The 14,472-nt window shown below is 39.0% G+C and overlaps 1 long non-coding RNA gene across 1 annotated transcript in view; it reads right to left on the bottom strand.

Annotated features, from left to right (window-relative positions):
- Positions 1–13,746, bottom strand: part of LOC116967817 — a 28,976-nt gene extending 15,230 nt beyond the window's left edge. The window contains exon 1 of the long non-coding RNA XR_004410330.1: positions 13,710–13,746. This is a non-coding gene — a long non-coding RNA (uncharacterized LOC116967817). The remainder of the gene's footprint in view (positions 1–13,709) is intronic.
- Positions 13,747–14,472: the final 726 nt, after the last annotated feature.

Below are 14,472 nucleotides of genomic sequence, written 5' to 3' on the forward strand. Positions count from 1 at the left end.
GGCCTGCCAGTCCCTTTGTGATTAGTAAGCTCACCAGTGCTCTCTTTCTTCTTAATGATGTTCCAAACAGTTGATTTTGCTAAGCCTAAGGTTTGGCTGATGTTTTTAACAGTTTTATTCTTGTTTCTCAGTCTCATAATGGATTGTTTGACTTTCATTGGCACAACTTTGGTCCTCATGTTGATAAACAGCAATAAAAGTTTCCAAAGGTGATGGAAAGACTGGAGGAAAGACTAGGTGCTGAGAGCTCTCTTATACCTGCATTAAGGAGGCAATTGAACACAGCTGAGCAATTACAAACGCCTGTGAAGCCATGTGTCCCAAACATTATGGTGCCCTGAAATGGGGGGGGACTATGTATAAACATAGCTGTAATTTCTACATGGTGAAACCAAAATGTATAAAAATACCCTTTAATAAAATCTGACAATATGCACTTTAACCACATGTCATTTATTTTCTTTTACAAATCTCAAATGTGGAGTACGGAGGCAAATAGATAAATGATGGGTCTTTGGAGGGCACTGCACCTCCTTTATCTCAGGGAATCTTAAGGTGCCCACCAAGGAAGGGTATTCATTTGAAATGGAGGGGAGGTGGTGGAGGTGGCTGATAGAACATATGGTAGGATATGTCATTTGAAATTTAAATTTATCATCTTCACAACTCATTTCCGAAATTTAAAGGTCTGGGATCATGGGACATTGGGTGGTGGTGAGAAAAGGATACTGAAGTAAATGATCAGCCATTTTGATTTGTGGGGTAAACCCAAAGCACTAAATGATGCCAATCCAGATCCATAAAAAAAGACTAAAAGACCTCCAAAAACAAACTTTTAGACAAGCTAAAAATAACAAAAAGGATGAAAGGACAGATAGCGGCTGGCCAGGCTGCCACACTCGATGGCGCCACCACTCGGTTCCTTGTTATATTTAGCAAGGCCCGTGAGTGAAGATGCTGCAATACCCTTTTGACCCCTGAAAGCTTTAGAGTTGATTTGCAAATAACTCCCCACAAAAAATACAAGTGATTACCCTCCTTTAATAATTTACAATTTCAATTGAACAGACATTTTCTAAATGAGTGGCCTGCATTGTTTCTGATTGATACGACATCTTAAAATTTAGTAGGGGATTTTCAAATTACTGCCTGATGGTAACTTAAGTCATCCAACCTCATCTATGTATGAAACAATGAGGGCAACATATTTTCACTGTCCATATGTCCAAACGGCAAGCAGCATGACATTTCTTGCCCATAATGAATTGTTATAAAGAAGGTAGACACAAAATGCTGGAATAACTCAGTGGGACAGGCAACATCTCTGGAGAGAATGAATGGGTGAATTTTCGGGTCGAGACACATCTTCAGATTCATCAGGGGAAAGGGAAACGAGGGATATAGACAGTGATGTAGAGAGATATAGAACAAATGAATGAAACAGGCCTTTGTTAGCTGTTTGCAAGCTGAGAACGAGAAGCTGGTGCGACTTGGGTGAGGGAGTGATGGAGAGAGGGGGAATGCAGGGGTTGAAGTTAGAGAAATCAATATTCATACCAGTGGTTGTAAGCTGCACAAGCAAAATATGAGATGCTGTTCCTCCAATCTTTATAAAATTAAGTTAACTCTTTAAAAAGAAAAAAACTTGAAAGTAAAATTGAGCCATAGATGTGGTGGAAATGTGAACAGGGTGCATGATTTTCTATAGTTCATAAGTTTGATTTCAATGCATTTATGATCATTCTAAAGCCTTTAGTTTAAGTGTCACTCATGATTGACTGGATGATAATGCAAACAGAGCTATGAAAACTTTATAGTTTACTAGACAAAGTGCAGACCTGTTGGGTCTGTTCCCCCAACGTGCGTTTGCGGGGGGGGGGGGGAGGCGGGGTGGTATGCGGCGCCACACACACTAACCACCCCCACACACACACTAACTACCCCCTTTGATATTATATTAATATTATTAATTTGCTCCTTTTACCCCATAACCGCCCTATCCACTGATGCATAGCCCCCAACTCGCAGGCGCATCTAGAGGAGGGGGGGGGGGGGTAGAGAGTGAGGACAGAGAGAGAATGGGAAGAGGCAGAGAGAGAGGCAGAGAGAGAAGGGCAAGAGACAGAGGGAGAGGGGCAGTGGAGGGAGAGGGAGAGGGAGAGGGAGATATATATATATATATATATATATATATATATATATTGATTTCTCTATATATATATATATATAGGGGTGAGAGAGACGAGGGGGGCAGTACGGCAGCCCGAGCAAGGCACGGAGCGATCTGAGTACGGTGAAAAGCAGCGGGGGAACCAGCCGATCGTGGCTTCCGCTAAGGGAAGCGCACCCACCAGCATGGCAGAGCCGAGCTGGGCCTGGCCGGCCCGGGGGGGGGGGGGGGGCAGACGATCGGGCCTCCCTGGAGAGGAAGTCGTCCCCTGTGACGGGTAGAGAGGAGAGGGGAGAGAGGGACGGAGGAGAGGGGAGGAGGTGAGAAGAGGAGGGTGGGAAGGTAGGGGGGTGGAGGGGAGCCGGGCGAGTGAGTGCACTGCGAAATGCGGAGACAGAAGCGGCTTCTGACTCTCTGGAAACCCACAGCTGGAATGAGCACGCAGCAGATGGGAGGGGCGGGGCTTCACGAGTTGCGCCGACAGTGAGGAGAACCTCGTTCAGCGCGTGAGCGATCTGCAGAACAAAGATCATATAGCTGAGCGCAGCTCTAGGATCTTTGCTGCAGAACATTCTCGTTCTTTCTACGCCTTTTGAAGAACGGAGAGGTGGGTGGAGTAACATACCTCGTGGAAAACTGTGCATGTGCGTTGACAGCAGCTGCATTAATCCACAGTGGTGGGGGAGGGCGGGGCCAGGAGGCAGGTGGGCTTGATTGGTGGGTATGTGGGCATTGTGACGTAAGCAGCCACACACAGTTTTAAAAGTATATAGATTATATAATATAATATATTTACTTCCAGTATCTTACTTTGTATTACGCTACATACTGTTTGGCTATTAGCGTCCAGCAATGATTTAAAATACACTTTTCCATCTAAACAAAAAAGCATAGATTAAATGGGTTAGCAATTCACAATCAGGATTACCAAATGAATGAAACATCTATAAAAGATTATTACATGGTTATAACTAAATTTTGGAGAACATAAACTGTCATGGTCAAAGATCTTTGTAACTCGAGACTCAACAACCTCAAATATTTCCAGATAGCTTCTTTAATATAGATCCAGTTCATCCAAAACCTGCTGAGTACATTATATCTCATGATTGCTAACCACCCCTGCGCGAGTAGTTTGTTTGCTCAGCTCCATATTTTTATATTCTCACTAGACTAAGTGGGACCCGTTGGGTCCCAGCTTCATATGGGAGGGCTGGTCCCCCAAAGCAATATTCCACCTCTCCACCAATTCTATAATTGGTGGCCAGTGGGGGGGTGGGGGGAGGGGAGCTTTCTGGAGCGCTAGTGTGGGTGTTGTGGGCTGAAGGGATTGGTTTACAGTGGGCTTGTATTGACATTGTGGGCCGAATGGATTCTTGGGCTGGCGGCTCAGTCACTCAAGCCTGGTGTGCTGGCAGCTCACTCACTCAAGGCTGGTGGGCTGGCAGTTGACTCACGGCTATTCCTTGAAATAGGCCACCAATTCAAGTGCAGTTTCATTCCACTTCAAGCAGGGTGCAAGGCCACCAAATTCAAGTGCAGTTTCCTGTCACTTCAAGCAGGCTGCAAGGCCATCAAATTCAAGTGCAGTGTCATACCACTTCATGCAGGGTGCAAGGCCACCAAATTCGAGTGCAGTGTCAAATCACTTCAAGCAGGGTGCAAGGCCACCAAATTCGAGTGCAGTTTCCTACCATTTCAAGCAGGGTGCAAGGCCACCAAATTCAAGTGCAGTTTCATACCATTTCAAGCAGGGTGCAAGGCCACTAAAGACAGAGAGTCGTGACCTCTCCCTCCCAATTCTTGCAGAGACTGAGCCACGCCCACATGTCCAGGTTTTATAGTCCCTCCCACCAGAAGGGGCGTGGCCTTCATGGCGTGATTGACAGGTGAGAGAATCTCAAAATGTTTTAAACACTAATAACTCTTTTATTTTTCATCAATGGGAAAAATCCTCGGCACCTGATGAGCGGAGAGGGCCTCTGAGTAAAATGGCCAAAAATCACAGCGGTATGTGGTACTGTTTTTCCTAAAATCAATATACAGTGCAAATAGGAAGTGGTCTTGACCTCCACCGCCTTCTGTGGCAAAGAATTCCACAGGTTCACCAACCTCTGACTAAATAAATTTCTCCTCATCTCCTTCCTAAAAGAACGTCCTTTACTTCTGAGGCTGTGCCCTCTAGTCCGGGGTGGAAGATTGCAACCTTAACGTGGTCCGCCCTGTTTCGACTAATGCAATCAACTCGACGTGCACAAACGGAAGATCAAATAGAACAAGTTGCCCAACGACTTTAGGCTGTGCACGCCACATGAAAGAAGAAGAAGAAGAAGCCCTCTAGTCCTAGACTCTCCCACTAGTGGAAACATCCTCTCCACATCCACTATCCAAGCCTTTCATTATTCTGTAAGTTTCACTAAGGTCCCTCCTCATTCTTCTAAACTCCAGCGAGTACAGGCCCAGTGATGACAAATGCTCATCATAGGTTTACCTACTCATTCTTGTAAACCTCCTCTGGACCCTCTCCAGAGCTAGCACATCCTTCCTCAGACATGGTGCCCAAAATTGCTCACAGTTTTCCAAATGCAGCCTGACCAGCTCCTTTGTATTACATCTCTGTTTTTGTATACAAGTCCTCTCGAAATAAATGCTAGCATTGAGTTTGCTTTCTTTACTACCTTACTTTCTTTACTAACTTACTTTCTTTTCTCTTCCTTATTGTTAAAACCTCTGCAAGCATTCTTGTAATTCCCCAGTCATTCAAGTTTTGATTTGGAACTCCATTTATTATATCAATTGCATCTATGTCTTTCATCACCTAGATTCTAAAGACTTTAGTAACTCAGCGGGAAAGGCAACATGGAAAAGCATGTCCTCCAGAGATGCTGTCTGATCAGCTGAGTTACTCCATTACTTTATATGCAAGATTCCAACATCTGCAGTTCCCTGTGTCTACACACCAAAGACTTGAATTCCCTTTCTAATCTTTCCACTCCTCCATCTCTTCTATGAAGCTTGAGTCACAAAGTTCTGCAGCACAAAAATTGGTCTTTTGGTTAAACTCATCCATGCCGATCAATAAGTCGATCTGAGCCAGCCCAATTTGGCTATGTTTGGCCCATAAGGCTCACCACACTCATAGAGTCATAGAGTCAGAGAGTCATCCAGCATGGAAAGCGGACCTTTAGCCAAACTTGCCCACATGTCCCAACTTCTCTAGTCCCACCTGCTTGTGTTTAGCACATATCCCTCTAAACCTGAACTATCCATGTACCTGTCTAATTTGTTCTTAAACGTTGAGATAGTCCCAGCCTCAACTACTTCCTCTGGTAGCTCATGCCATACAACCACCACCCTTTGTGTGAAAAGGTACCCCTCAGATTCCTGTTAAATCTTTACCCCTTCACTTTAAACCTATGTCCTCTGGTCCTTGATTCCCCTACTCATGGCAGGAGACTCTGTGCATCTACCCGATCTATTCCTCTCGTGATTTTATACACTTTTATAAGATCACCCCTCATCCTCCTGTGCTCCAATGAATATAGTCCCAGCCTACTCAACCTCTCCCTATAGCTCAGACCCTTGAGTCCTGGCAACAGCCTTGTGAATCTTCTCTATACCATTTCCAGCTTGACAACATCTTTCCTATAACACAGTGAGTGCCCACAACTGAACGCAATGCACTAAATGCGGCTTCACCAACATCTTACCAACTAACTACAACAGGACCACCCAACTCTTTTACTCAATACACTGGCTGATGAACACCAATGTGCCAAAAGCCTTTTTGGCCACCTTACCTACCTGCGACACTACCTTCAAGGAACTATGTACCTGCACTCCTAGATCCTTCTGCTCTATAACACGCCCCAGACCCCTACCATTAATTGTGTGGATCCTGCCCATATTAGACTTCCCAAAATGCAACACACTGTATGAAAATGTTGCTCTTTTTGTCTTAAAAAAAATTCCTCCTCTCCTCTTAAACCTCAAACTTACTAACCATGTTAACGCCATTGTCGTCCAAATAGTTAATACAGCATCAAGCAACAGTGAACCCAACATTGATCCCTGCAGCACATTGCTGCTCGCAGGCCTCCACGACCACCCTCTTACTCCTTCCACTAATCTAATTTTGTAGATTTTAGACAGGCAGTATCTCCAGAGATACTGCCTGTCCCACTGAGTTACTCTGTCTTTTTGTGCCTATCTCTAATTTTGTATCCAATAGGCTAGCTTATCTTCAATCCAGACTAGCCTAACCTACAGATCCTTGTCACCAGCCTTGTTAAAGTCCATGTAGACAACATGGACCGCCTTGCCCTTGTCAAACTTCTATATCACCTCTTCGAAAAACTCAATCAAATTTGTAAGACACAATTTATAACGCACAGGGATTGCACTTATGTCAGTAACTAGAGATGATTGGGTTCTAAACTGAGCAGAGGAGATTTGATAGCATCTCAAATTATTGGATGTAAATAAAGCCTAAAAATATCATTTGGCTTAAGGTGGCACAGGTGATTGGACAAAAGAGCAAAAGTCGAAAGGAAAACCTTATGTGGTTATTAAGTTTTGAAACAGTTTAGTTCAGTTCACTTTAGTTTAGTTTAGTTTATTGAGTTAATAAAGCTTTTGAAGGTAATAGTAAAGTAAATTAGTTTAGCAAATTTAGTTTAGTTTAGTAAATTTTGTTAGGAAAGCTTTTAATATTATTAAAACTGTTTTGTTGCGTGCTATCCTGTCAGTTTAAAGACTATAACGTGAAAACCATCATGCATTCCACGGTGGACAGATACAGGATAAAAGGGAATAATGTTTAGTGCAAGATAAAGTCCACTAAAGATGATGGACATAGATATAATAGTAACTTATGAAAGGTAATTAGATATACACAAAAGACAAAAAATACAATACAAAGAACAAAAAAGCTGGATGAATTATGTTATTTTGGCTCTACTTCCAACAGAATAATTTGTTCTTAAGGTAGGCAGCTGGAGAAACTCAGCGGGTAAGGCAGCATCTCTGGAGCGAATGAAATAGGCGATGTTTCGGGTCGAGACCCTTCTTCAGACTTAAGGTGGAGTTTGTTTGCAGACATGATTTTTGCCATGCCCTAATTTTGTTAAAGCAATGTTGCTCATATGATTTTTCTTTTCTTCTGGAACAATTTGAAGACTATTATAAAGTGCAGTTAAGAGACGATAACAGTTGTAATCTACAGTATTTTAGTTCCATCAAGGCTAAATCAAGTGGGAATCCTTTATTTTTTCAAGCACAGTTGCCTTTAATGATAACAGGAAAATAAAATGCATTATGTGTAGGTACTTTGCACATATGTTCGATTCAGTATACAAGCATGATTGAGATTCCAATCCTTGTCCCTTATGTTTTCCATCCCATACAAATGTTGTCATTAGTTTTTAGCGTTGAAAATTATTCCAATTGGCTTAAAGAAGGTTCAAGTTATCCCACCTCAATCTTCAAGGCCAAATCACTGGATGGATTTTTTTGTGTTTTTTTGTTTTGTTTATTTTATTAGAAGTTAATACAGTACAAAACAATACAGTGGCACCTAATTTTAGGTGCCAACTATGTCATACCGTAATCCATTCTATGTACAACCTCTAGTTTTATGTTATGAGAAGGAAGTAAGCAAGACAAGAAAAAGAAAACAATAGAAAGGGGAAAAAGTGGAAAAATAGATGGTAGAGAGTAGAAAAAAACGTGAAGTGTGTATATAAAAAATAAAAAAATAAAAGAAAAAAGAAAAAGTGGAAAGTAGAAATAGAAGAGAAGGCCCCTTAAAAGAGAAATTTTCAAATCTTTATTCGGAGATGTAAATCTATCCGCGGCATGAACTGAAATCAGCAATCCTTATGGTACCGCTGCATCACATGATTCCAAAAAGTCAATGAAAGGAGACCAACTCCTTAAGAATTGGTCATAGTTATCTATTAGTCGGAGTCTCATTTCTTCAAGGCGTGCTATGTCCATCATATTCCTAATCCACATTTTAACAGTTGGTATGGTTGTATTTTTCCAAAATTTATGTATCAATTTCTTTCCAATTATTAACCCATAATTAAAAAAAACATTTTGGTCTTTATTTAAATTGGTATCTTCTCCTATTATTCCAAATATAATCCATTCCATTTTGGGTTCTATTCTTGACTTGAAGAGCTTTGTAAATATATCAAATATATCACTCCAAAATTTATTCAACTTTGTACATCCTACAAATGAATGTGTTATGTTAGCGTTTTGAAACAAACATTTATCGCATCTGGGAGAGACGTTTGGATAAAATTTATTCAACCTCGTTTTTGAATAATATAGTCTATGTAATAATTTGAATTGAATTAAATTATGTCTTGCATTAATAGAACAGTTATGTGTGTTCATCAGATACTTTTCCCATCTGTCCTTCGAGATCTTTATCATTAGCTCATGTTCCCAATCTTCCCTTAGTGCTTCTGTTGAGGGTGATTCTCTATATAATATATTATTATAAAAATATGATATTAATTTTTGTGAATCAGCCTTAATATTAATTGCTTCTTCTAAAGGGTCTAAAAATATAGTTTGAAATCTATGTGTATATTTCTTCATAAAGTCACATACCTGTATATATTTAAAATATTGATTATCCTTCAATTTAAATTTTAATTTTAATTGTTGAAATGATAACAGTTTGCCCAATTCATACATATCCCCTACTTTCCTAATCCCCAGTCTATCCCATTGTTGATATGTGTTGTCGATGAGAGAAGGTTTGAATGCGGGGTTGTTCAATAGTGGGGTTAGTACTGATAAATTATTTAATTTCAAGGATACCTTTATTTGTTTCCAAATTCTTATTATATTGTGAATAATTGGGTTCTTCTTATATATTATACTATTCAATTTTATCGGTGAGAGCAGGATCGTTCCTATATCGTGCGGATAGCACTCCTCTTTCTCCATTCTTATCCACTCCAACTGCTGAGTGGAACTATCCAGCCAGTACATTATGTTCTTAATATGCACTGCCCAGTAGTAATACATAAAGTTAGGTAATGATAAACCCCCAACTTCTTTAGATTTGCACAAATGCTTTCGTTGAATTCTATGTGTTCTATAATCCCACTGTGGGGGGATGATTTTTTTGTCTAACTGTAGTATTGTAGGTCTGTGTCCAAGATGGCTGCCGTGAAGGGAGAGTGGACGCTGGCACGAATTGGTTGCCGCTGCTCTCTCTTCACACTGTGTTTTTGATTTTCTGTTTTTGGATTGAATTCTGTTTTTAATTTGTGTCATTGTGATGTCTTTAATTACTTGTTTTACTCCGATTATATGTTTTTATTCCGATTACTATGTAAGGTGTCCTTGAGATTTTGTATGAAAGGCGCCCATTAAATATAAAATTTATTATTATTATTATATAAAATTAGTGATAGTGGAATCTAGTTTTTTGAAAAAATATTTTGGAATATATATTGGGATCGCTTGAAACAAATATATTAATTGTGGTAAGAAAGTCATTTTTATAGCATTAATTCTACCTATCAATGAGAGCATAAGCGTTTTCCAAAATTTAATCATATCATTCAGTTTATTTAATAGTGGTATAAAATTAGCACTAAATAATGATTTGTGTCTTCTCGTAATTTGAATACCCAGATACTTGAATTTTTCTGTTGCAATTTTGAAGGGGAATTTTAGTAAGTGTCTCGAATCCTGTGGTTTTAAAGACATCATCTCGCTTTTATTCCAATTTATTCTATATCCTGAAAAAGAGCCGAATTCCTCAATTAGTGTTAATAAGGTGGGTATACTCGTTTGTGTATTAGTAATATATAAAAGGATATCATCAGCATATAGTGAAATTTTATTCTTTGAGTCCTTAGTGTTATATCCGTGAATATTCGGGTGATTTCTAATCCTTTCGGCCAACGGTTCTATCATAAGGGCAAATAGCAATGGTGATAAGGCACACCCTTGCCTATTACCCCTTGATAAGTAAAATTTTGGAGATAGCGTATTGTTAGTTAGTATTCTTGCCGTAGGTCTATCGTAAAGTAGTTTAACCCATCTAATAAAATTCTCTCCCATATAGAATTTTTGGAGTACCTTGTATAAATACTGCCATTCTACTTGATCAAATGCCTTCTCTGCATCCAGCGTGACAACTGAAATATCTTCATTGTCCTCATTATGAGAGTACATTATATTGAAAAGCCTTCTCAAATTATTAAATGATTGTCTTTTGGGTATAAATCCCGTTTGATCCGTATTTATTAAATTGTTAATATAATTATTTAGCCTTCTAGCTAGAATCTTTGCTAAAATTTTCTGATCCGTATTTAGTAGTGAAATAGCTCTATAAGAACCCGGTTCATCTAAATCTTTATCTTTTTTTGGTATAAGTGTTATTGTTGCTTCTGCTAGGGTTTCTGGTAGTTTATTTTCAGTATAAGCCTGCGTGTATAAATTGAATAATCTTGGTACAATTGACTCCTGAAATCTTTTATAAAATTCATTACTAAAACCGTCTGGTCCTGGGGTCTTCCCATTTTTCAGTGAGTTTATTATTTGTTTTATTTCTTCATTAGTAATCCGTTCTCCTAATTGCTCTTGTTCTAAACTATCCAATTTTGGGAGCTTGCAATTATCTAAAAAATTTGTAATTTTACTTACATCTGTATTTATTTTAGATGTATATAAATTGTGATAAATTTGGGCAAACCTCTTATTAATATCCTTAGGCAGTGTTAAAAACTCACCCTTATCCGATTTAATTTTAGTAATAGTTTTTTCCTTTTCTCGTTGCTTCAGTTGCCTCGCAAGTAGTTTATGTGGCTTATCCCCAAATTCGAAGTGTGCTTGTTTTGTAATTTGGAATAATCTTATCACTCTAGCCGATAGTATTCTATTGACTTTATATTTCAATAAAGTTATCTTATTATGTTTATTTATGGTTGGGTCAGTTGCATTGTCCAGTTCTAGTAGTTTTATTTTCTGTTCTATCCGCTGAAGTTCTCTTTTATTTTCCTTATTTTGAAAACTTTGGTAAGAAATTATGACACCGCGAATATATGCCTTGAAGGTTTCCCATAATAGCGGTGCAGAAATACCCGGCGTGTCATTTATTTCGAAAAAAAGTTTTATTTGTTCTTTTATATACTCATAACCCTGCGGGTTATTTAATATATGTACATTGAATCTCCAAAAAGGTTTTATACTCGGCATTCCCTCAATTTTAAATATAAAAGTCAATGGTGAATGATCAGAAATAATACTATTATGATATGATGGTTTATTCGTATACGGGATTAATTTTGTGTCCAATAAAAAATAGTCAATTCGCGAATAAGTTTTGTGAACTGATGAATAAAATGAGTATTCCCTACCACTTGGATTTGCTATTCTCCAAATATCAGCTATGTTATTATTTTTTATATAAGTATTTAAAAATTCACAGGTCTTAATTTTAACAAGACGCTTCCCTAGCTTTATTGATTTATCTAAGTATGGATCTATAACACAGTTAAAATCTCCCCCCATTATTATATTTTGATAATTAAGCTCTGCGATTAAATCTATTATTTTCCTAAAAAATTGTGGGTTATCAAAATTAGGCGCGTAAATATTTATCATAGTTAATGGTGTATTGTAAATTTCTCCCGTGACTATAACATATCTTCCCTCTTTATCAGATATAGATTTCTTTAATTTAAAAGGTATACCCTTCCGAATTATAATAGCCGTGCCTCTTGCTTTAGAGGTGAATGAGGAGTAATAGGTTTGACCTATCCAATTTGCCCTTAATCTGATCTGAGTTTGTTGTTTCAGATGTGTCTCTTGTAGGAAAGCAATATCCATATTTAATGATTTTAATTGTGCCAGAATTTTACCCCTCTTAATTGGCTCATTCGCACCTCTGATGTTCCAACTACAGAAGGTGAGACCTCCGATATTTATTCGACTATTATCTTGCATTGGCTATTATTACCAGACTGTATGATTCATGTGATGCAGCCAAGTACCTCGGAATCCCGAATCCAGAGTTGTCCTTCATAATTTCTACAGTAGTTTCACATCTCCTGACACTATTAAACATAATTAAGGGAAAGAGAAAAACATAAAATAAAGTGTACATAAAAATTATTAAGTCATACCACTGGATGGATTTAAGAGAGAGTTAGGTCGAGCTCTAGGGGCTGGTGGAATCAAGGGATATGGGGAGAAGGCAGGCACAGGTTATTGATTTGGGACGATCAGCCATGATCACAATGAATGGCGGTGCTGGCTCGAAAGGCCGAATGGCCTCCTCCTGCACCTATTTTCTATGTTTCTATCTACGTTTCTATGTTTCAAGAAACCATTTAAACCATATTCATTGCCTTTCATTTTCTATCAAAACCCTTGAAATAATTTTTGGATCCATTGAACTATTTTTGTTCCTACTACGTATGAACCATGAGAAATAATGCTTTCCAAATTATCTAAGGTAGACACAAAATGCTGGAGTAACTCAGCGGGACAGACAGCATCTCTGGAGAGAAGGAATGGATGAAGTTTTGGGTAGAGGCCTTTCTTACCGATAACCCCAGCATTTTGTGTCCGTCCCGCTGAGTTAAGGGCCTGTCCCACTTTCACAACCTAATTCACGACCTCTGCCGAGTTCGCCCTTGACTCATACTCGCAGCATGGTCGTCACGAGGTCGTAGGAGGTTGTAGGTAGGTCGTAACAGGCCATAATGCTAGTCGTAGGTACTCGTGGCATCAAGTTGGTCGGGGCGTTTTTCCAGCCTGATGAAAAATGTCCACGAGTAAAAAAGGTCGTGAATTAGGTCGTGAAAGTGGGACAGGCCTTTAACTCCTGCAATTTGTGTCTATCTTTGGTGTAAAGCAACACCTGCAGTTGTTTCTTACACATATTTAATTTAATGGACTTTCATAGCGGAATGCTCAAATTTGTAATAGTAATTTTTAATACTGTGCAGAACTCTTGTATTTTCATAACATTGTCAAACCTCTGATCGTGAGAATGAAGGTCAGTGCTTTATGCTTGCCCCCTCCAATAACAAACAGTTTTTCTTCATCATTCTGTACAAGAAACACTGGAACTAATCTTTCCACGCAAACATTGAACAACAAACGAATCCAGTTCTCTGTAAAACAGAAAAGCAAATATCACTTCAGAGAGATCCGATATGCATTCTAAGCTCAGAACCAAATTTAGGCTCCCTCAGAGATTTTAAGGCTAAATGAACCTGTACTATGGAAACGGACACACAAACCAGGAAAATCCAAGGTTTTTAGCTATACCACATAAGGATATTCATAAAATTCAATTGATTACACAAATCACACGGGTCGAATTGATTAAAAACAGGCAGTAATCTGAAGAATGGACCCTGCCCGAAACGTCATCTATAAATGTCCTCCAGAGATGTTGCCTGACTCACTGAGTTATCCAACAACTCAGTGGGTCAGTATTGTTGCTCCATAGATGCTGCCTCACCTGCTGAGTTTCTCCAGCATTTTTGTCTACCTTTGATTTTCCACCATCTGCAGTTCCTTCTTAAACAACGAGTTATCCAATACTTTGTGTTTTGCTCCAGGTATCTGTAACATTACTTTCAAAATTGATTGCTTTTGTTTTCCACAATATTCCTCATCAAAACCTCTTGTTCCATCTCATAATTTATAATGAAGATAGACACAAAGTGCGGGAGTAACTCAGCGGGTCAGGCAGCATCTCTGGAGAAAAAGGATGGGCGACGTTTCGAGTCAGAACCTCTCTTCAGAGTGAAACTAGAGGGGAGGGAACTAAGAGTGGGATAAGGCCAGAACAAATCAACAGCTATCGAGAAAATAAAATGCATTATGTGTAGGTACTTTGCACATATGTTCGATACAGTATACAAGCATATTGAGACTCCAATCCTTGTCCCTTATGTTTTCCATCCCATTCAAATGTTGTCATTAGTTTTTAGCATTCAAAATTATTCAGCAACAGATTACCTTATTTGCAACTATCAAAATGCCAATGTTTTAGCAGCACGTATTTTGATGACATAGCTCATTAATTTTCAGTAATTTTAACTATGTATCATCATGATTTTTAATCTTTGTGCTTTTCTAGATATCCGATTTCAATATGGAAGGGAAGAAGTCCCTGCATGTGTCTCCAACGGCTCGCACCAATTTCTGCAGAAGCACCTATTCTGTACAGATGCATCACAGCTTGGTATAGCAAACTCATGGACGGAACTCTCATGTGCTAAGGATGAATTCCCGATCTTCCACTCCAC

The sequence above is a fragment of the Amblyraja radiata genome, chromosome 41, assembly GCF_010909765.2.
Source record: "Amblyraja radiata isolate CabotCenter1 chromosome 41, sAmbRad1.1.pri, whole genome shotgun sequence".
Lineage (NCBI taxonomy): Eukaryota > Metazoa > Chordata > Chondrichthyes > Rajiformes > Rajidae > Amblyraja > Amblyraja radiata.